Source organism: Scomber japonicus, chromosome 9 (assembly GCF_027409825.1).
Source record: "Scomber japonicus isolate fScoJap1 chromosome 9, fScoJap1.pri, whole genome shotgun sequence".
NCBI classification, from domain to species: Eukaryota; Metazoa; Chordata; class Actinopteri; order Scombriformes; family Scombridae; genus Scomber; species Scomber japonicus.
In genome coordinates, this window is record NC_070586.1 from 3,442,317 (window position 1) to 3,464,978 (window position 22,662).

At 38.4% G+C, this 22,662-nt stretch overlaps 1 protein-coding gene across 1 annotated transcript in view; it reads right to left on the minus strand.

The window, feature by feature from the left end:
* Window positions 1–22,662, minus strand: part of LOC128364600 (GTPase IMAP family member 8-like) — a 185,905-nt gene that overhangs the window by 90,055 nt on the left and 73,188 nt on the right. The gene's annotated exons all lie outside the window — the stretch shown is intronic.

Consider the following 22,662-nt stretch of genomic DNA (forward strand, 5'->3'; position numbering starts at 1 on the left):
ATGAGCTGCAGTTCTCTGCTACTGAACTCAAGTTCAAGTTAGTTATTGTGCCAAACACCTTAGAAACACATCAATGATCTAATTAATCTGTAAAGCATTACTCTGGCCTCCAGCACCACTGTAAGGAATCTAAGAGTTGTATTTGATCAGGATGTGTCCTTCAATCCCCACATAAAACACATTTCACCTGCATAACGTTGCAAAAATCAGAAACATAAAGATGTAGAAAACAAGTCCATGCATGGTTAGTTTTAGGCTAAAATCCTGCAATTGATTATTACTAGGCTTAAAACTTATAGGCCTAGACTGCCAGAACTAATGGCCTCATAAAAGATGTCAGATATAAAAACACTATAAAGTTTTCTTAACCTGTTCATCAGTAGAGCCCCCGCAGACAGGGGCAAGACTGTCTATAAATAAACATATCACAGGGCATTTTAACAAGAAATTCAAGAACACAGACACATGACATGCTTTTTTGTTCAGAAGAAGCTTGTCTAGTAAGCTAGCATAGACATTTCTTGCTAAACTAAACAGGAGTCAAACACCACGCTCCTAACTGAGGGAGTAGCAAAAAGCAGATTCCTGGGGATTAAGAGGTTAATCAGACACTGACAATTTGTGAAATGTCATCAATACTAAACTGGCTGCTTTCAAATCCATATCTGACAATCTCAACAAATTCAAAACCTCCATTGATTATTTTACCACCAAATCTGACTATTTGGAAAACCAGTTGTAATTAAATATTATAATTGATACAGTTCCACATGGAAAAGTAGAAACCAAGGAACTCCTTTCTGATCACTAAAAATTTGATCCAGAAATGATAGAAACTGAAAAGCACACAGAACATGGAAATATGATGCAGGGGGGCGGCCTAGATAAACTGAGGTGAAACTATTAAGATTCAAAGACAGAGAAGATGCCTGAAGGCAGCTTATTATTATATTTATTTTTCAGAAGAAGTTCATCTGAGAAGAAAATAACTTTACCCCAGCTAAAGAAACAACAAGAACTAGATCATTTTTCATACATCAGATTTGATTAACTTGTAGACACAGCATCAGTACGGCTCAGAACATCATCTGGTCAGAGTCACTTTTGACCGTGAGATGAGTAAATTGGATCAGGTTTGATATAGAGACTGACAGGGTCTCTCTCTTGGACACACAAAGATCCCTTAACATTCCACAAAGAAACCCAAAGTGACGGAACTACATAACAGAGTCAATAGTGTGGTTTAAACACAATACCAATTACTTATATCAGTATCAATTACTTAAAGAAAAACTCCATTATCACAGATAAATGTATATTTGAAGAGCTGTCATTATACTTTCTCCTTTCATCAACACAAAAAAATGTTTACTTAATGTGAGAAAGTGTTACACTGATGTTATGCTTACATGTTGGTGATAATCAATTATCCATCATGGAATAAGTAGAATAACTATGTGTTGATCATATTAATCCTCTTCAGGTTTTAATGAATGGCAGCTTGATGAATCAAGCTGATGTCATATCAATGCCAGAATAATACATCCTGTGTTCTGTGTTAATAGGTTATAGTATGCATTTTATAATCAGGATTAAATACTGAATGAATGATGATGATGAAAAGTTTCATGGTAAGAAGCTGGAAATTAGATCCTCAGAGTAGCTGTGATGAATCTGATTGGCTGACACACAAGCCCTCCCCAGGAGAAAAACCTGCTGCACCGAAACCAGCTTTGCTCAGCTTTGTTTCATCCCTTCACCTCACACACTCTTCCTTTTATCACCTTATTATTCTTTTTCTTGTAATCTTTAGTTATTCCTTAGCTTAGTATGTGCACCAATTTTTATTCTTTACTAAGTTTTTGAAATCTTGTATTTTTCATTTTGTATTCAGCCTGTTTTTGACATTTTTGATGATTTTGACATGTGGCCAACGCTGAGATCTCTCCAGAAAGTTATTAAACAGTGAATAAGTCAAATTGGACTTTTCCCTCCATCTGTCATCAACCTGTGAGAACTTTTTAGGCAGACAAACGTCTGTCAACCCTACGACTCATCATAACTGAGAGGAAAAAAGTCTGCACACAGACAACCACCAGGCAGTCTGACGGAAGGCCAGCCGACCCGGACCATCCTCACCCCGCCCGGACGTGCGACGCTCTCTGAGATCTTCCACTTGGTGTGCGTACGCCTGGTTCTGAAGGACGGACGACTGAGACTCTCCATCGATGAAAGTAGGATCCAAATATTGCATTAATCAAGGGTTGATGTCAAATTTTCTTTAAAAGTAAAATTCAGTAAAACTTACAAGTTTTCTTAGTTTCCACATAATTACAAATCCTTCATTAAAATTCATCATTAACCATCATCTTTCATTCATGTTGCCATATGGAGTAATCTGTTGAATTCATTTGTTATTGTATTGTTCATCATTATATTTATTTATACATTATTTATTAGTAGTGTGTAGTTAATAAAATCCATACAATAAATTCAATGGTGTATGTCTATTCTTTGAAGTGATACAGGGGATCTATTGAACCGTAGAGCCACAAATTCAGAAATTTGACTGATTTATCAAAATGTATTGATTTATTAAACTTAATTAATTAGGTAAATAAGTATTTCCTCCCAAACATGGAGGTGGTGCCCCTTATAACAAGAGCTTATACATTTAAACATCCAAAATTGCTACAACTATAATGATAATGATGTGAGCATCCACACTTAACAACTATAATGTCCTATAAACAGCTAATGAAACTATTGATGATCCGTTACTGCTGTATGTTGTACGGAAAAATAGAAAATAGAAACCAGGTGGGTTCACCGTCGGGTGCTGATTCAGTGTGATGATCAGAAGTATTTCAGACACTAGTTGCTGTGATGTTTCAGTATTTACAGACCAAACTGAGCCGACTAACAGCAGCAGATGTTGAAGCGCGATGAGTAAAAGCACAAAGATGAGCAGCTTTTATTGAGCTGTGGCAGAGACACACAGTATGAGCACAGATCTGAAGAATAAAGGACTCACTAACTTTGTTGTTTTTCCACTTGATGGAACAGAGGATGATGATGTTTGACTCTGGGACTCTGAGGTCAGTGAGCTTAGTGAGACTTAAGGCCCATTTATGCTCAATGTTAAACACGGATACAGACAGAGCCTTCCGTTTGTGCTCTGCGTTCATTTCGTCCGTATTTCTGCACGTTTCCATAAAGCTTACGGATACGGACCAAACGGAGCAGTACCACTGGAAACCATGGGGGGGCAGTGTTGCTGTCACTACTCGATACGTAGCTCTAGTGAGACACGAAGAAGAAATAACAATGGAGGAACTTTTTGAGGAAAGGTTGTGCGAGTCGGTTAGAAACTTTAAACATATCGTTTTTGTCTTTTATGCAAGAGGAACATTATCAATATCTCCTCCACAGTCGCCATGTTTGTTGTTGAGTTTGTTGTAGTCATAAACTTTTGACTCAGCGCTGCCCCCTGGTGGATGTATTGACTCTGTACTGCCCCCTGGTGGATGTATTGACTCTGTGCTGCCCCCTGGTGGATATATTAGTTAACATCCATGCCAACGTAAAGGACGCATGGAAATATGAGAGCAGTGACGGTAACATCGTTTGAAAAGGATGGATACATTTTCGTACGTACGTTGAGCATAAATGGGCCCTTACAGCGACTTGGGCGCAATATTTGCACAGTGACAGCTCTGATGAAGAATTTTTGGGATCATAATAATAATCACATCATATCAGTCATATTTTATGTTTCTGGCTAATTTGATGATAAATCTAGTTGAATATTAATAACTTTATTGATGAAATATAAAATGTTGTTGAAGAATTCTCATCAGTTCAACTTACAGTCAGGACGAATGAGGTCAGGGCTGTTTCTCCTTCTCCTCCTGCCCCTCTGAGACTTTAAATCATCATCTGAAAAAAACAAAACAGAAGAACTCAGATCAATCATTAAACATTTATGTATCTAAAATTCATCTAGAATGATAAGTAATGTACTGTACATATTCATACATGGTTTCCAGGTTCAGACTGTGTTGTTGTGTAAACCTTTAGACTTAGATCAGGTTCCTGTTTATTTTCAAAGGTTATTAACAAATGTCTCTTCCTCTCTCTAAAGTTGGATTCAATCAGGTCAGGTTTTAAAATTTTCATTACAGATGATGATCCAGCTGCTGCTCACTGTGTCTCGCACTAAGTTACAGTTTTTATAGATTATCATATTTAATGTTTTGTTTTATTAAAATGAGTCAAAACAGACGAGTTTCATTCAGGACTCACAGAACTGATCAGAGTTTCAATGTTTCACTAAGAGTGCAGTAAAAGTACTGCAGTATTATAGTGATGTAGTATGCAGTATTACAGTAAAATTACTGCAGTATTATAGTGATGTAGTATGCAGTATTACAGTAAAAGTACTGCAGTATTATAGTGATGTAGTATGCAGTATTACAGTAAAAGTACTGCAGTATTATAGTGATGTAATATGCAGTATTACAGTAAAAGTACTGCAGTATTATAGTGATGTAGTATGCAGTATTACAGTAAAAGTACTGCAGTATTATAGTGATGTAGTATGCAGTATTATAGTGATGTAGTATGCAGTATTACAGTAAAAGTACTGCAGTATTATAGTGATGTAGTATGCAGTATTACAGTAAAAGTACTGCAGTATTATAGTGATGTAATATGCAGTATTACAGTAAAAGTACTGCAGTATTATAGTGATGTAGTATGCAGTATTACAGTAAAAGTACTGCAGTATTATAGTGATGTAGTATGCAGTATTACAGTAAAAGTACTGCAGTATTATAGTGATGTAGTATGCAGTATTACAGTAAAAGTACTGCAGTATTATAGTGATGTAGTATGCAGTATTACAGTAAAAGTACTGCAGTATTATAGTGATGTAATATGCAGTATTACAGTAAAAGTACTGCAGTATTATAGTGATGTAGTATGCAGTATTACAGTAAAAGTACTGCAGTATTATAGTGATGTAGTATGCAGTATTACAGTAAAAGTACTGCAGTATTATAGTGATGTAGTATGCAGTATTACAGTAAAAGTACTGCAGTATTATAGTGATGTAGTATGCAGTATTACAGTAAAAGTACTGCAGTATTATAGTGATGTAGTATGCAGTATTACAGTAAAAGTACTGTAGTATTATAGTGATGTAGTATGCAGTATTACAGTAAAAGTACTGCAGTATTATGAGGTTATAATCAGATGTGACTGAACTCACCAGATGTTGGCGTCTCCATAATGTGGTGTAAAACATGAGACTGGTTGATCTGGAGGAGAGAAGAAGAAATAAACAGAGTGCAGCTGCAGTAATGAGCTCATTAAAAAGTGTTAAGGTGACACAAACAGTGGATACTTACTGGTGTCAGTGTTTCTGCTCTGTGTCCTCTTTGAGGAGTCCTGCTGAAGACAAAGAGTCTCTGTCACCAACTTTCCTGAAACAACATCAGATAAAAACATCAAGAGACAGTTTGGGAAAGCTTTGCTCACACTGATTAAACCACTGATTCAAAACTCTCATGTTTCATAGTTTGAACATTTCATTTGTTCACTCTTTAAAATCTAAAAACTGCAGCTGAGAGACAGAAATGTTTTTTTATTTTTACAGTCAAATGTTCAATAAATGAAAAACACAGAGTGAATGTTAATGAGAGTCCTCACAGTGACATAAGGACAAAGTGTGCATTTCTAAAATAAAGAGTTTCATATAAAACATGTTCGCTCTGATAAAGCTGAACTCAGGGAAGACTTCCGTTTCATTTAACGACGTTTAATCTTAATGTCAATAAATTAACTTTGATTAGAGGGTTTTTGTTTTTTACTTCCTGGTTTTAAAATCTAAAATGGAGGAATAATTACATTAATGCAAACGATAATAAAATCTAATGAAACTTTAAACTTTGCAGAAGAAACGAGACTGAAACGATCCTTTGACTTTGTGCAACGGAGTATTTTCTTGCTCGTCTGTCCGTCAGTTGAGTGAACAGAAAAGTTTGCAGCTCAGGTAAAAAAGTTATTGTGATTATTTCTGACTACAGTAAATGATGTGAACAGACTCACCTGTGGATGGTTAGTTAACAGCCACTGACGTCATGCCCAGTTCCCTCCGTGAAATTGTTGCTGCGCCATCAGAACAAGACCGAAAGAGGAAATTAGAGAAAGATAAAACTTGATATTTTATCATGTCACAATCTGCTCTGCATCTCTCCTGCTGCAGTGGGAAGTTCATTTCAGCCCTCCTCTGCTCCGCTCCTGCCTCTCAGCCACACCCACCTCACCAGTTCACCTCATACACCTGAACTCTCTGCTGCAGCTCCTCCACAATCAACCCAGATCATCTAGTGTGTATTCTTAACTTACCAACATTTTTGATTCTGTTTTGCCTTTTTCAGCCTTTGGATTCTGCCTGACTCTTTTATTTGTCTGCCTGTAGGACTGGTGGTTTTTCTGGTTTGACCTGCCTGCCTCCCATGTACCTGTCTGTCTCTGAGTCATGCATTTGGATCACTGCCATCCGTCATGCTCACACTCCTGTCTAAAGAAAAAACAAAATCCCAAAAAGTGTGTACATTCAGAGGCAAAAAGACAACCGTCCCTTTTATTCAGAGTTCACAATGTTTAATAAAATGTATTAGTTATTAACACTCATTTTAATTGTTAAACATTTAGAGGTTAAATAAACAAATGCAATAAAGGTTAAATAATGTAGCCTACAATAACTAAACACATACACAAATGTAAAAGAAAACAATTATGATAATAATAATAAATAATAATAATGAGACTACATATTATACTATAATTATAATATAGGCTGCTATTTGCTGAGTAGCCTATAAACTGTTCAGTGATGTCAATGCTATTGTGCACTATACAATATTAGTATAATTTAAACATAACCTACATACATTGTCATGATTTTACCAGAATGTGTGAAAAGAGAGACAGATTCCCATTAAATCTTATGCTCTGTTCACACCTGACATTAACATGTGTCTCTTTATGTGTCTTGAACTTTACAGCTGAAACACTAATTATCAGTAATTGAAGTCACAATAATAAAAACTATACAGTACTGTAGTGAAGTCTACGGTGTTACTGGTATATTATATCATACTTATTTAATATTCATATTCAATCATACTTATTAATATTATTAATTAATCCAACCTGAACCACCTTAAAGTATTTCACACTCTCAGTAATACAAGCATCAACAGAACATGAGATGAAAGCAGTCTATTAGAGTCAGATACAATCAGATCTGCAGGAGAGAAGCTGGAAAACAGACTTCACCTCACTCGTTGATGTTAGAGCTCCACCTGCTGGACACAACAGTGTAAAACACACAGAGAGGTTCAGTGGATCATAAAGGATCCCTTGTGACGGCCCTAGACCTTAACAGGAACTGTGTTAGTCTTCCTCTGCTTCCCATTTTCCTGCCTTTGCTTCCCTCTTTCCAGATTTCCTGGATGGTCTGGCTCCTCCCACATCATTATGGGATTGCTGTCACCTGTTTGGAGCCTTTATAAGCTGAGTGACTCCAGGATGGATTCCTCTCTCTCCCTCCTGGAGGTCTGGTGCATTTCAGACCCAACACTGACTCACTGTTTCCATGATGGAGGAAACTAAATAATGCAACAGTTCAGCTCTCACTATCCTGTAGTCTTTATTAGTAAATGTTTCAACAAATGTGTAAGTGTGACGGCCCCAGAGCCTTGGTACTGTGTATAGTCTGTGTCTGTTGCAGGTCCTTGGCTGGGCGGAGCCAGGGTGCCAGGTGATGAGCTCATTGGGAACACCTGGCCAGTGTTCCCCAAGTTATTTAAGCCGCCTGCCCAGATGATCTGTGTGCTGGTCTCTTCAGCCAACACCACCCTCAGTCTGCTTTTGTTGTGTTTCGTTATCTTGTTTTAACATTGACAACATGCACCACATATTTCTCACTGCTTTCCTACACCTCCAGACACTACTGATACTGACTTCCACACCTCATCTTAGTTGTTTTTGTTAGCCTTCTTTTACCAAGTTTGTTTGATTTTCAGTCCGTGTACATCTCCCTCTTTTGTTGCGGCCTGGAGCCGGTCGTAACATAATGGGGGCTCGTCGATTTTGATTAGAAAGCCGGGTTTTGTTGTACTTTTTCTGTCTTGCTGATGGATTTAGTCTGTTAGTTTGGTTAAAGTAATTTGGTTTGTTTGAGCGCTTTGTTTGCACGAGGGCACATGGTAAGTTTGTTTGAGTGGCTGTGTGGAGACAGCCTGTGCGCCCTAATGTGAAAATGACGTCAGGTGAGAGGGATTCCCTTTTTTGGCTGTGACGTAGGTAGCCTTATTTGGTAAGTTTTGCGCTCTGGGAGATGTACTTTGAGGCCTTGAGTTTAGGCATTTTTTTTTTTTGGTGTTTGTAGCTGAAGTTAAGTGTTTTTTCGCCTTGCAACTGTTGTTCGCTGAGACAAAGGAAGGTAAGTGTTGATCCACCTGTGTGTGCTTTTCCGTAGGAGTGGTTCCCCTTGTAGGAGTAAGCGGTGTCTCCCCTTTGGGTTTCGCCGGGGGGGGGTTTGTAGTGTTGGGGTACGGCGGTTAGAGCTTCCTTTCCCCTTTTCCCTAAAGTTGCTCGGGAGCACTTCCGTGGCTCCGGGGTGGTTGCCGGTTTTCTGGTCGCCTCTCTCGGTCCAGCGGGCTTTAAGTGCGTAAGTACCCGCCGCTACGCCTCATGAAGACTAGGGGGAGTTATATAGTTAGATTTTTGGTTAGGTAGTCAGCTAGCGGGGAAGCTCCGTTTTGAGGCTGCCTATTCCTCTGGTGCGCACTGGTGGTTTTCAAACACATTGCATTCTTTTGTTCTCAGGTGAATATTGGTAGATATGGAGGAAATTGTGCGGGCGTTTGTAGAGTCGCCATCAGAAGTTTTTGGATCAGTGCACAAGGGATCAGCTTGTTAAGATAGCTGAGTATTACGAGGTTGATGTTGGTGACAAAAGGCTTAAAGAGACTGTGAGGGCCAATTTGAAGGTGAATTTGACGAAAATGAATGTGTTGGGCACTGTAGAGGCTGCTGCTGCGTCCGGGGGCACGGAGGACTTGTCTCCGCCTGTCATAGTGGGTCCTGGTGCTGCTGGTTTGACTTTTGAACAACAGAAGGATTTGCTAGTGTTGCACATGCAGTTAGAGCGAGAGAAGGAAGTTGCAGTGGAAAAGATGCGGCAGGGTATTGAGATGGAGAAGGAAAAGATGCGGCAGGGTATTGAGATGGAGAAGGAAAAGATGCGGCAGGGTATTGAGATGGAGAAGGAAAAGATGCGGCAGAGTATTGAGATGGAGAAGGTGAACTGCAGAACGGCAGAACTTGAACTGCAAAGGCAGAGGCTCACTTTGATTAGTGAGGGGAAAGTTGCGGCTGATGCCTTGCTGGCTGACAATCCCCCTGTTTCAGGTGGGACTCTGGCAAAGTCTGATGTTTTGGGTGATTTGAGGCTCGTGCCCAAATTTAATGAGAGAGATCCGGATGTTTTCTTTTCCATGTTTGAGCGGCTAGCTGAGGCTCGGGGGTGGCCGGATTCCACTTGTACATTAATGTTGCAATGTGTATTAACCGGCAGGGCTCAGGAGGCTTATGCTGCTTTGAGTAATAGTGATTGTGTGCGGTATGATTTGGTGAAGTCTGCTGTTCTCAAAGCGTATGAGCTGGTTCCTGAAGCGTATCGCCAGCGACTTAGGAGTGTGAGGAGAGGTGACAAGTCTCATTTGGAGTTTGCGCGTGATTTGTCCACTCATTTTGATCGTTGGTGTGCTGCAGCTGAGGTTAATTCTTATGAGGCTCTGCGTGACTTGATTATTTTGGAGCAATTTAAAAACTCTGTACCAGAGCGCATTGCTACTTACATTAATGAGCGCTCAGTTAAGATGGCAGCTAAAGCCGCTGCTTTGGCGGATGACTATGGTCTGACACACGGTGGGGAGTGTTCTGGTGTTAGGGGTGGCAGCGGACACAGGGAAAATTCCTCGGCCGGGGATACTTGGTCTGGTCGTCCAGTAAGACCTGTTGTGCTGGAGCAGAGAAGTGAACGTGGTAGGCATGACTTTGACAAAATTTGTAATTATTGTCATAAACGAGGACACTGGAGAAGAGACTGTTATGCTTTGAAATCGAAGACTCAACCCACTGACTTTCCTCAGTTCTCTGCAGAGTCCCAACCAGAGGCTGATTCGCTGGGCTTTGCTGCTCCAGTCCTATAGTCTTAACATTCGCCATATCAAGGGACGAGACAATGTGGTGGCAGACGCATTGTCTCGTGCTCCATGTGACTGATGATATTTATTGTGTATTTTTGCTGTGTTCTGTTCCATGTTCCTGTAGGCTCTCTCTCTTCTCTTAAAATCAGCTTCCAGGATCCAGTTGCTGAGGATAGATGGGGGTTTAAGGGTTATTGTGGAGCAGAAGCGGTGAGGTTTTTTATTTTTATTTTTATTGTATATGTTCATGTGTGTATATATGTTCGCATATATATGCATGTGTGTAGGTGTATATATGTATTCATATTTCATTTTGTAGTTTATGCTTATGTAAAATTTTGGGTTGACCTGATGGTTTAGATATAGCTTTATTTGACAGAGGGTTGGTTGTTTAGGAGCCAGGGTTCCCTCTGGGACCCTGACTTTATGGGGGGGGGGGGTGTGACGGCCCCAGAGCCTTGGTACTGTGTATAGTCTGTGTCTGTTGCAGGTCCTTGGCTGGGCGGAGCCAGGGTGCCAGGTGATGAGCTCATTGGGAACACCTGGCCAGTGTTCCCCAAGTTATTTAAGCCGCCTGCCCAGATGATCTGTGTGCTGGTCTCTTCAGCCAACACCACCCTCAGTCTGCTTTTGTTGTGTTTCGTTATCTTGTTTTAACATTGACAACATGCACCACATATTTCTCACTGCTTTCCTACACCTCCAGACACTACTGATACTGACTTCCACACCTCATCTTAGTTGTTTTTGTTAGCCTTCTTTAATAAAAGTTAATTGTTTGATTTTCAGTCCGTGTACATCTCCCTCTTTTGTTGCGGCCTGGAGCCGGTCGTAACATAAGTTAAACTAAAATATTCCACTTCAAGAATATGTTGATTTAAATTTGAAATAAAAATGTATCTCACTCTTCCTCACGGAGACAAGTTTTGGTTCATACTTAGAACAACATCAGCAACATCTACAGGAGTTCAATAATATTTCACTTTCACTGATAAGTTATAAAAATTAATAAAAAATAAGGATATATTGATATAAGTTAATAAAAAACTTCATAGCAGAGTAAGAAGACTTTTCCTTGTTAGAAGACGGCATCTAATGGAGGAAATCTATTTTATTTATTTAGAGTTATTGTTTTAGTTTTATTTATATTTGTAATTAAAAAGCAGAAATGTAAATAATTATATTTTACAGATGTTATGTTTGAGTAACATTTCTCTGAATTAATTATTAGATGTTTAGTAGGGCTGGGCGATATGGACAAAATCAAGTATCACGATATATTTGACCAAATACCTGGATATCGATATTACAACGATAATGTAGAGATGACTCTTGGTGCTATTTACACGATGAAATGTTTGATAAATAATCATCAGTAATGTGGATATAATGACAAAGTGGGTAAAAGGTAAATAACAGAACAGTCTGGTAAGTTCAACACTGATGACATATCACGATATTACGATATCCTAAATCTAAGACGATATCTAGTCTTGTAGCAGCTTTCTAGTACCTTTTAAAAAGTCGCTGGTGAGGCAGAATAGGTTTTGTATTTGAATGACACGCTGCTGCTGTTCCATGAGAAGCACACTGAGTCCAAAAGAAGTTTCAGAGTTTTAATGAATGAAATGAATACTACAGCGGCTTTACACGCGCCCATAGGATGTTATATGTGTATCAAAGCAAACAAACAGCGATAATAAAGTGCGGTCAACAAAAATTACGGCTACCTAGACTCGCTTCCCTCTCCAGTGCAGGTGAAGCAGGTACTGATATAACCTACCGGCTGTGGCTACAGTGCCCACGTGACCCCAAACACTACATATTACCATGGCAACAAGACAAAGCCAATTAAACACAGAATAACTAATAAACAAATCAATATATGGCTCCTACAAGTCTCATATCACGATATCGATATAATAACAATATATTGCCCAGCTCTAGTTTTTAGGTATTTTAAAGCTACTGTACATGTTCTAAAGTAGTTTTTTATGATCCATCTTTAATGAGCATCATAAACTACTGATACCTGACTAAATCGTCCTCTAACAGAAAGGACTCAAATGATGTCAGCAGTTATTTTAACATTTTATTTTGAAATCAAATTTAACACCTGTGTAAGCAGCACATGGCTTTGGTCTCAATATCTGAAATGTAATTATTAAAGTAAATATTAATTTGAATGAATTCTTATGAATCATCAATGTATTTCTAGGGTTACACCATGAGACATATTAACTGAGCAAACCTGACTAAATCTAAAAAAACATCAGTTTATGAGTAATTGTTAAGAGCTTCTAACTTTGTCAGGCAGCAGTTGTGATCATCAGGATCTTTCTCTGTAAAACCACTTCCTGTTATATGACCTTCTCCACAACTTTAACAAAACAGCTTTTTAAATGGTGGTTACACTTTGAGACACTTCATGTGGTTCCTGATCTCCATGATTCTCCAGATTAAATGTAATATTTAGAACAATAGTATTCCATTAGCTTTATTTAATATAAAAGTTATAATGTAAGATCATGCCAAACTAGTTGATACGGTCTTAGGTAGGAAGGAAGGAAGGAAGGAAGGAAGGAAGGAAGGAAGGAAGGAAGGAAGGATGTAAGATCATGCCAAACTAGTTGATATGGTGTTAGGTAGGAAGGAAGGAAGGAAGGAAGGATGTAAGATCATGCCCCACTAGTTGATATGGTGTTAGGTAGGAAGGAAGGAAGGAAGGAAGGAAGTAAGATCATGCCAAACTAGTTGATATGGTGTTAGGTAGGAAGGAAGGAAGGAAGGAAGGAAGGAAGGATGTAAGATCATGCCAAACTAGTTGATATGGTGTTAGGTAGGAAGGAAGGTAGGAAGGTAGGAAGGAAGGATGGAAGGAATGAAGGAAGGAAGGAAGGAAGGAAGGAAGGAAGGAAGGAAGGAAGGAAGGAAGGTGTTTTATTGACTATTTACTGTTTTTAAGCAACGTTCAATTATTTGGTACAAAGTTTTTATGGTTACACCACTTAGACATTTTTACCATAATCCTCTAATATATTCTCTCTAAATGGATTAAAAGCAGAAATTTGATGCTGGGTCCACAAAAAAAGAATGTGTGAAGTTATTCATACGTTTATTTTCACATTTTAACCCTTTAAATTTAAACTAAACCACATGGACACATAAAAAGTAGCGTCACATCATTGACCCATATATTGGTATAAAACACAGAACAATCACTCTCAGTAGAAATAATAAATATATACATAAGCATGGAGCATAATATATATGGAGCTAGTTACTGTAAGTGTGTGACACAGAGAGGCGAGGAGGCACGACTGAAGGAAAAGACGTTATTTATTGGGGAAATTAACTTCAATCAATAAACTTTTAAGTCTTTGATTCATTTTAGATGGAATATGCCAGAATTGTACAGTTTAATTAAAAATATAAAATCCCTTTCTCTTTTATTGTGTTTAAAATAAATTAAATTATCTCCATTCAGTGTAACAATGGGATTGATTTCCCTCAATAGTCCTCAAAGTCCTGCTCATCAATTCAATGAAAGTATTAATTAAATGTTTGTTAGAATGATCTGATCTTAAATCTTCAATACTCTTTGTTTCTGGTTTCTCTCATTGTGGGTTCTTAAAGGTCTTTGGAGGTTTTAGTTTGTGAAGCAAGACTCAGGATCAATCACTAACCAACAGTTCATTCTAGATTTGCTTCCAACTCTTTATGTTTAAACCATGACTAACTTTCTTTCTTTATCTTTGTTTTCTATTGTTTTCCTTTCCTGTCTTTGTAATTGTCTCAATGTCTCCCTCAATGATCTCTGGGGTATAAATAAAGGTGACTACCAGGGACGATACTATAGGATCAGAACTTTAGGGGGGCTCAGCTCCTAATGAGAACTTGACATTTAACACCCTGCAACTGTTTTCCACAGAATATTGAGAGACTATGGTGGATGGACTTCAATCTGACCCTCTATGGGGGTCCGGCTCCCCCTGAAAAAAAGGATATGTAAGTTATTCATACGTTTATTTTCACATTTTAACCCTTTAAATTTAAACTAAACCACATGGACACAAACAAACCCTCACTGACCCTTTACTAGTAACCTCAGAATATATTATTAGATGAGCTGACTGAGCTTCAGGAGGTAGAGCAGGTCGTCCACTAATCAGAAGGTCGACGGTTAGTTTAATTTACTAAATGTATTTATTTATTGTATGTACACACTCATGGATTGAGGCAGATACTTTTCTTTATTCTTTTATTATTATTATTATTATTATTTTATATATATATAAAACTGTGAAGATGATCCTGATGTTGAATCTGTCATCTTTATTTTTTTCTCCTTTGTATTTTCTCATTTTTGACACAATAAAGACAATAAAGAGTTAAATGTGTTTTCTACTGCAGCAGCTTCAGGTTCAGCTGTGTTAGAGTGACACCTGCTGGTCACAACATGCAGCCACAACTCTATCTATCTATCTATCTATCTATCATTCTATCTATCTATCCTTCCTACCTGCCGATGCTGTGGGCCGTCAGCAGGTGAAGCAGCTCGCAGGTTTTCGTTCTCACTGATGAATCTTCGTCCTTAAATAAAACCTCCAGCTGCTCCACAAAACCTGCAGCAACACAAGAAGAGTATGTCAAGTCACATTTATTCACAAAGCACATTTAAACCAAACAGTTTAAACAAAACTAAATAAATAGAAACTGTAATTTAAATCATTAAAAGCAGAAAGTCCTTCATAGAGTCACTTTAAGTCCACTTAAGTTTGAATAGTAAAATACTAATTTTGTTGATTATTTTCACTCATAATACTGCAGTACTTTTACTGTAATACTGCATACTACATCACTATAATACTGCAGTACTTTTACTGCAGTAGGATTTTTCATGTAGGACTTGTAATGTAGTATTTGTACATATCTGTATTGGTACTTTTACTGCATTAAAGTATCTGAGTACTTCTCCCTGTGTATATTTGCTTCATGCCAGCTGTCTCACCTCCAGTCACAGCCTGGTAGAGCTTCTCCGGGTCGTGCATCAGGTCGCAGAGTGAAGCCAGAGCTCGCTGCTTCCTGTCGGCCTCCAGCTGCTGCAGCTCCCCGAACAGCTGCGGCACCGCGCGCCGCCCGAAGGCCACCGGAGCCCGGCTCGGATCTATGAGCACATCCGGAGCACCTGTGTGGAGCTTAGAAGCAGGTTCAACCCCGGTCACTCAGAAGCTAACCGGGATAATTAATGGAGTCAGCCGAAACGCTGGGCGGCCGTTGCTAGGTAACCGCATGTAAACAACAGGGCATGGTGATGCTGCGTTCACGGCCTCTGTCACAGTCTGGAAACCTGTGATTCTACTGGGAAAATGACTGTGGTCGGGAAGTGCAAAACAACAATACAAAATGTGACTTTTACAAAGTTTGAGACAAATTTACATTTTGGAAAACATTTTTACATATCATACAACAAAATTACATTAGCAAAACACTTTAACAAGTCCTGAAACACTGAAACAAATGTCACAAACCGGAGAGGGAAAATATCAAATACCAGACGTGACGTGGAAGTGATAAAGTGAGCGGTGACAGTCTGTACACCAGTATGTTTACTCAGCTGTTTAATAAACCACACATATATACGTATACATGTCTATGAACTAAGCTAGCTGCTACTGTCATGCTGTGAACAACACTGAACTGACTCTTCTTCTCTCGACATTTTTACAACTAATCTCTCACCGACTCTACATCACCACCTGGTGGCGGAATTTATACAACGCTTAACTCATGAATGAACCAACTCCAGTGCAAATTAAACCATTAAATGAACTAAATTACACACACAAAATACAAACATAGAAGTTTTTGGTTAACATACGTAAAGACAGAGATCACAGTAGGTTTTATTTAACCCTGTCGAAGAAAACATACATTACATAACAAAACAAATGCATTTCTCATAAACTCCAGAGGCCTGGGGCCCGTTTCAGAAAGCAGGTTTAGTGAGAACTCTGAGTTAGTTAACCCTGAGATGAGGGAAACTCTGGTTTTTCGGTTTCACAAAGCCAGTTCAGCTTAACTCTGAGTCAGTTACTCTGGCAACATACTCTGTGAACCTAACCTGCTCGCTAGCAGGTTTTCTTCAACTAACCCTGAGTTTCTCCTCCTTTTTAGTTGAAGCCCGCAGACTGAAGGAGGTGTCAGACATGGTGTGTCCTTTTCTTAAAGAGTCAGTTAATATTGAAGCACAAATACGAAGCATGAATCTCCGTCAGAGGGTGATCAGACCCTGCTAGAATGTTTTATCATTCTCTGATGATGTTCTGTTTGAGTGTTTCCATTTTTTTGTACAATCAATAATTTATCTGAACAATATTCTCAGCCCTCGTATCGTCTGTATGACACCACATGGACATGCTCTCAGTTCAGAATAAGTTCTCTGTTCAAGTTCATGTTTCCAAGGCAACCGTCTGTAGGGCTGTCACAAAGGCAATATCTGAAGGTGATTGATAGCCAAGTGGTTACTGCTCATGCTTCACAGTGGCAATGTCGCTGGTTCGCTACCAGTGAGGAACTTTCTCTCTCTCTCTCTCTCTCTATACCAGCTACTGTTAAATTACGGTGAAAGTGCCAAGTGCCCAAACATAAAACTAAATTTGACTATTGCACTTAAACATGTACACTTTTTTAGTGTTGTATGTATAAAGGCATGTAGGTGTTGCTTTCAAATAGACAATATTAAATACTGGCAGTGTTGGGATGGCTGAAAAATTTACTTTCTTTTTTGCTTAGAAGATTTCATCAACTACTGAAATATATCATGTTGAATGTAGCATTTAAATGCTGTTTAATGAGGTAGGGCAGGTTAAACAACACCACAATTGTTTGTAATCAATACCATACTTGTTTGAGCTATATTTTTATTTTTCATATTCAGTTGCTGCCAAGTAGGCCTATGTTTTGTACCTGTTGGGGTCTGCATGAATGTTAAATGTGCCACGCACACACACACAGAATATAAATGTTGAATAAGTCGACCACTCGAGACAAAATGTTTCTCTTTTTTTCATTAATACTTTTCTTAAATATACTCATCGTCTGCATGTATTCATTAATATTTCTAAATCCTTTGGGGAGAAGTGGGAGGACTGAGCCCTTTGTTTCTCCTGTTGTCATGGTGAATCATGTTATCCGTGCTCCATTGATGAGGGCTTGGTATCTCCTCATGCAGAAGCTTCACTCAGAGTTACTTTGACTCAGAGTTGATTGAACTAACTGTTAACACTTGTTCTGAAACCGAAAACTCTGAGTTTGACAGCTCAGAGTTGGTCAACCTAGAGTAAAGGTTTTAACACAGAGTTAGTTAAACCTGCTTCCTGAAACAGGCCCCTGTACTACGAAGCTGGATTTTCTCTTATCGAGGTAACTTCAGGGTTAACCCTGGGTTTTCCGTACTACGAAGCTGGTTCACTTCTTACCGGGGTAAATCACCATGGTAACTTATGCTGAACGGCTAACCTGCTCCGGAGCAGGTTATGTTCTGGATAAGAGATCAATGAGTACAAAAGCACCACCTCCTGACCAATCAGTTCTCTTAGAAAATGACCTGCCCATTCTTATAAGATCCTGGCTGTCAACATTGGTGAGCGGATCGTGAGAGGAGCGCTTAGGAGAGAAAGAGTTTTTAGGGATAGATGCAAATTTTTAATTGGCCAAAATATATATTTAAAAAATAATCATTGAGGCACGTGGGGGATATTATTCTGTAGGTTTGACATCCTGAGATCAAAGTGTCAGGGAGCATAATAACTGTATTTATTTATTGTAATTGTAAAAAATTGACGAAAATATATATTTGTAAAATAAGCCTTAAGACACATGAGGGATATTAGTCTGTATGTTATACAGTTGGTTTGAAATCATTCACTCAAATGGTTGAAGCGCATAATAGGTTTGTATTTTGAATGTTGAATATTAAACTAACTTAATGTCTCTATGAATGGAAGGGCACTGAGGAAGCGATCTGCCCCAAACGTCTGTGCTGTAATAAAGTGACATTGTGTGAGCAGAGTGCTGTCCATTTATATTGTCTGATAAATTAATATTGTATGATCTCGTGAATTTACACATTAACAGAGTCGGCAATTTTCTGCCAGCATTCCTTCCTGGCTTTTGCTGCAGCAACAGTGTTGCTTTTGGCCTGGATGATGTGTTTGAATTCTTCATATTGTTGAAGAATAATTGTCTGCTCCTCCATGGTAAAGTAGGCTGCTCTGCAGGGTTTCTGCATGTTTGTGATTGGTCAGACGCTGCAAACACCTCCCCTTTATGTGAGCGCGCAGAGATCCAGATTGGAAAACCCTGGGTTGATTTACCCAGTTGATAACCAGCTTCGTAGTACCGCTTATCCTGGACTGCGAAGATCTGGTTAAGTCAACCCAGGTAACGGAGAGAGATCCTGGATAGGTTAATCCAGCTTCGTAGTACAGGCCTCTGGGGCTGCTGATGTAGTGTTGTGATGTTGTTGCGCCATATTATGAAGGAAGTGAAGCGCAAACTTTTATTTTGAAGGATAGCGATTCAGAGGGGTATTGCACAAAAGTAGAATAAAGAAATCCAGGATAACTGAGCAAGCGCAGCTTGATCTAGCCTGCCCGGTGCATCTTGGCTTATTCGGTTGCACGTTTGCTGAGCCAGGATGAAAAGGCGCGGCTATGTCAAGCCAGGTGTAGATAGCTGGGATAAGTGCCTGTTTACGGCATTCTCAAATAGACCCACGGGATCGATCACAGAATCACAGATTGGAAAATGGAAAGGTGTTGCGCGTCATTCTTCACGACAGCTGAAAAACAGCTCCTGATGGAGTTTCATGATGAAGTTAAAGAAATTATAAGAAAAAAGGCAACACAAGCACAAAGCACTGTAATCAAGGAAAGGGAGAAAGCCTGGCAGATAATCGCGGACCGGCTCAATGCATAAGTAGTCCAATTAATATACAATTAATGTGTTAAGTATAGCTCGGTGGGTAGAGCACTCGCCCCATGTGTTGAAGCTATAGTCTTCGCTGCAGGGGCCCCCGGTTCAAATTCCGCACCAAGCACTCCTATCCTGCATGTCATTGCCCGCTCTCTTTCTCCAGTTTTCCTGTCTCTCTCTACTAACCTGTACATCAAAGGCAAAAAGCCCAAAAATATACTTAAAAAAAAAAAGTATAATTTATACAACAGTGCTCCACTAGAACTGTCAAAATTACAATTAAAGGACTAAAGAAGTTACTGTCCAAGCCCACTAATCAACAGTTTTGATTTAAATTAAATTAAACACTTTGATTTAAATGTGGCAAGTAAAAGTGCATGCTACTCAGGAAATATAATTAAGTGCAAACAATTATTATAATTAGGTGTAGGGCAGGGGGAAGGCACATCTGCAGCTGCAGGATGCACTTCTGCAGATGAGGAGACAGTGTTGCTGGACTCCAGGCTTGAGGTATCATGTCAATCTTGTGGAAATGTCTTGCTCATTTAGCCCATAATGGATATGAAGTCAGTGATTTGGTGCTAATAGAAAATAACATGTGTAACAGGACCCAGATGCTGCTCAGCCTCAGAAGCAGCCAAGTAACATTGTGAGTATCGGCTAGTAAATAGTACAAAGTAAATCTACTGTACATTATACACAATAATGATACCACATGAAGGACTATAAAATGACTGTTGCAATTAAACAGTCAACAGACTTTAATGAAACGACAATATAGTCTATCTGTAATATTTTAATGCAGGATAATTAAAATGATGCAACATATTTAGAAAGACCATGGTAATGCTGTAAAACACATTAATTTGTCACATGATTGACAGTAGAACTGCCAGATGAATCCCTGAGAATAATCTTAGCCTGGTTGTTAGCCTGGTCTGGAGCAGGCTAGCTGCAGAGAATAAATTACCATAGTAACTGGGCCGGGATAAATTTAACCTGCTTTCATGCAACCGACTTGAGGCTAAATTCAGCCAGGATAACTAACATATCCCGGCTTAATCCCTTATCCTGGTTTCGTGCAATACCCCTCTGCTCTTCATAATTTCATTGTTTTTGTTGTAAATGTGAATGTAAGTTACTTAAAAATATTTGTAAAGCTGGTGTATTCACAGTGTTAATTTGTAGGACTGTTGTGTTATATCTTTTCATGCATAAACTTACTAATTAGAGGAGAAGTCGTCGTGGCTTGTGTTAGCTTCAGAGCTGCTACGTAGCGTGTCACGCTAGAGTGTACTGTTGAGATTGGTTGTAAACAGAGGACATGTAGTGACTCTCGTCATGGTGTTACAGAGCACAGAGCATGTATGAGAGAACCTGTGAACACCTGTGAATGTTTCTTCTCCGTAATGCAGGTATGTGAGTTTATGCAAGTTATTTTCTTTCATTTTTTGATAGCAATTCTTTTAAGTTGATTTAATTTGCATTTTATTTATTTTTGTTTATGCTATTTTGTTTAAAATGCCTCTTTGCGCTGTGATTTCCCACAGAAAGAGCACAGAGAGCATGTATGAGAGAACCTGTGAACACCTGTGAATGTTTCTTCTCCATAATGCAGGGAAATAAAGCATGTTGAGACCATTCAAGAGTGTGTCTCTCTACCTACCTGATAACACAACGCAGAATTAGACCCACTACACTGACAACAGTTAATGTTGAACACAGAAACTGTGTTTCTTTAAGACAAACTTGTGGGGTTTTTGTGAGTAATTTAATGAATTTTATTCATGAGTTAAGCGTTGTATAAATTCCGCCACCAGGTGGTGCTGTAGAGTCAGTAAGAAATTAGTTGTGAAAGCTTCAGGTTCAGCTGTGTTAGAGTGACACCTGCTGGTCACAACATGCAGCTGCACCGGCTCTGTGCCTACCTCTGTAGCCGCTTACTGACGGAGCAACTCTGTCCCTGTTCAGTGTCCGGACCTTTAACACAGAACAGTGAGGAGGAATAAAGTAGAAACCGGAGAGCAGCGACGAGAAATGACGGCAGACTATAACAGAGATTAAATCGCCCCTGCTGTGTCCTCTCTGTTACATCCTTATGTTAGCATATTATATTATATTATATTATATTATATTATATTTATGTTGTTATATTTATGTTACAAACATTAACAGTAAAATCACAGAAAGATATGAATATATTCAAATACTAACAAACCTGCAACACGTAGTGAAGCTGAAGTTGATGTTAGTGCTCCACCTGCTGGACACAACAGTGTAAAAAGTGAGTGAGAACTGCAGCAGTGTAAATGTTATTAATATGTATTTTATAATAATTAATGCATAATTAATAATGAATAACTTAATTAAAAGAGAAGCTTAACTTTTTAGCTTAAATGTTACTCGTATTTGGCAGGATTTTTTTACACTGTGTAAGTATAGCGGTAATATCAGGAGTTAATCTGTTCTGCTTCATCAGTTTATCTGTGTGAAGAGTCTGTTTGACTTCAGCATTAAACATCAGTCCACACTGAACTACAGAGAAAACTCTTTATTCATCTTTCTGCAACAATTAACAAACACAACAAAGATCAAATACAGAAAATATTATCTGAGATTAATATGAATTATGTCTTAAGGTTTGTTAAGAAACCATTTTAATTGCCATCCAACAAAAAGCAAAGTGTTCATTGTGTATAATAATATTCTGATTTATCTGATTAGCAGTTTAAATGATATTTATACTTGTTTAATATTTGCTGTGATATTAATTAATTAATACGAATTATGTTTTAAGGTTTGTTCAGAATCCGTTTTTAATTGACATTCAACAAAAGGCAAAGTGTTCATTGTGTATAATGATATTTTTCATCATTTTAATTTATCTGATGATCAGTTTAAATGATATTCATACTTGTTTAATATTTGCTGTGATATATTGTTTTTCATTGATATTACAAACATCATGTTCTTCCTATTCAAAAGAAAACAAAGATCATTTTAATCACCAAGCAGACCTTTCAGCTGCTGAGCTTCTAAATAATCACACAAACAATAAAGGAAAAGAGAATAAAAACACAATAATGCAATCATTGGTAATAAACAGTACAGAAGAAAACAATATAACACAACATGTATATTTAGTACAGATGGAAACTGCAGTTTATAACACCTACCCTCTTATTCAAAACAAAAAACAAACAATACTCAACATATTTGGTTTCGATATTTGATTCTGATTTTTACCAAACTTTACACAAACTGAGACAAAGATCCTGAATGTTGCAGATTCAGCAGTTATCAGTGATTCAGACCTGCAGCAGTTTTAAACAGAATATTTTACAGAGTTGTTTAGATATTAAAAGTCTGATGTATCACAGACTAAAATCAACATCTT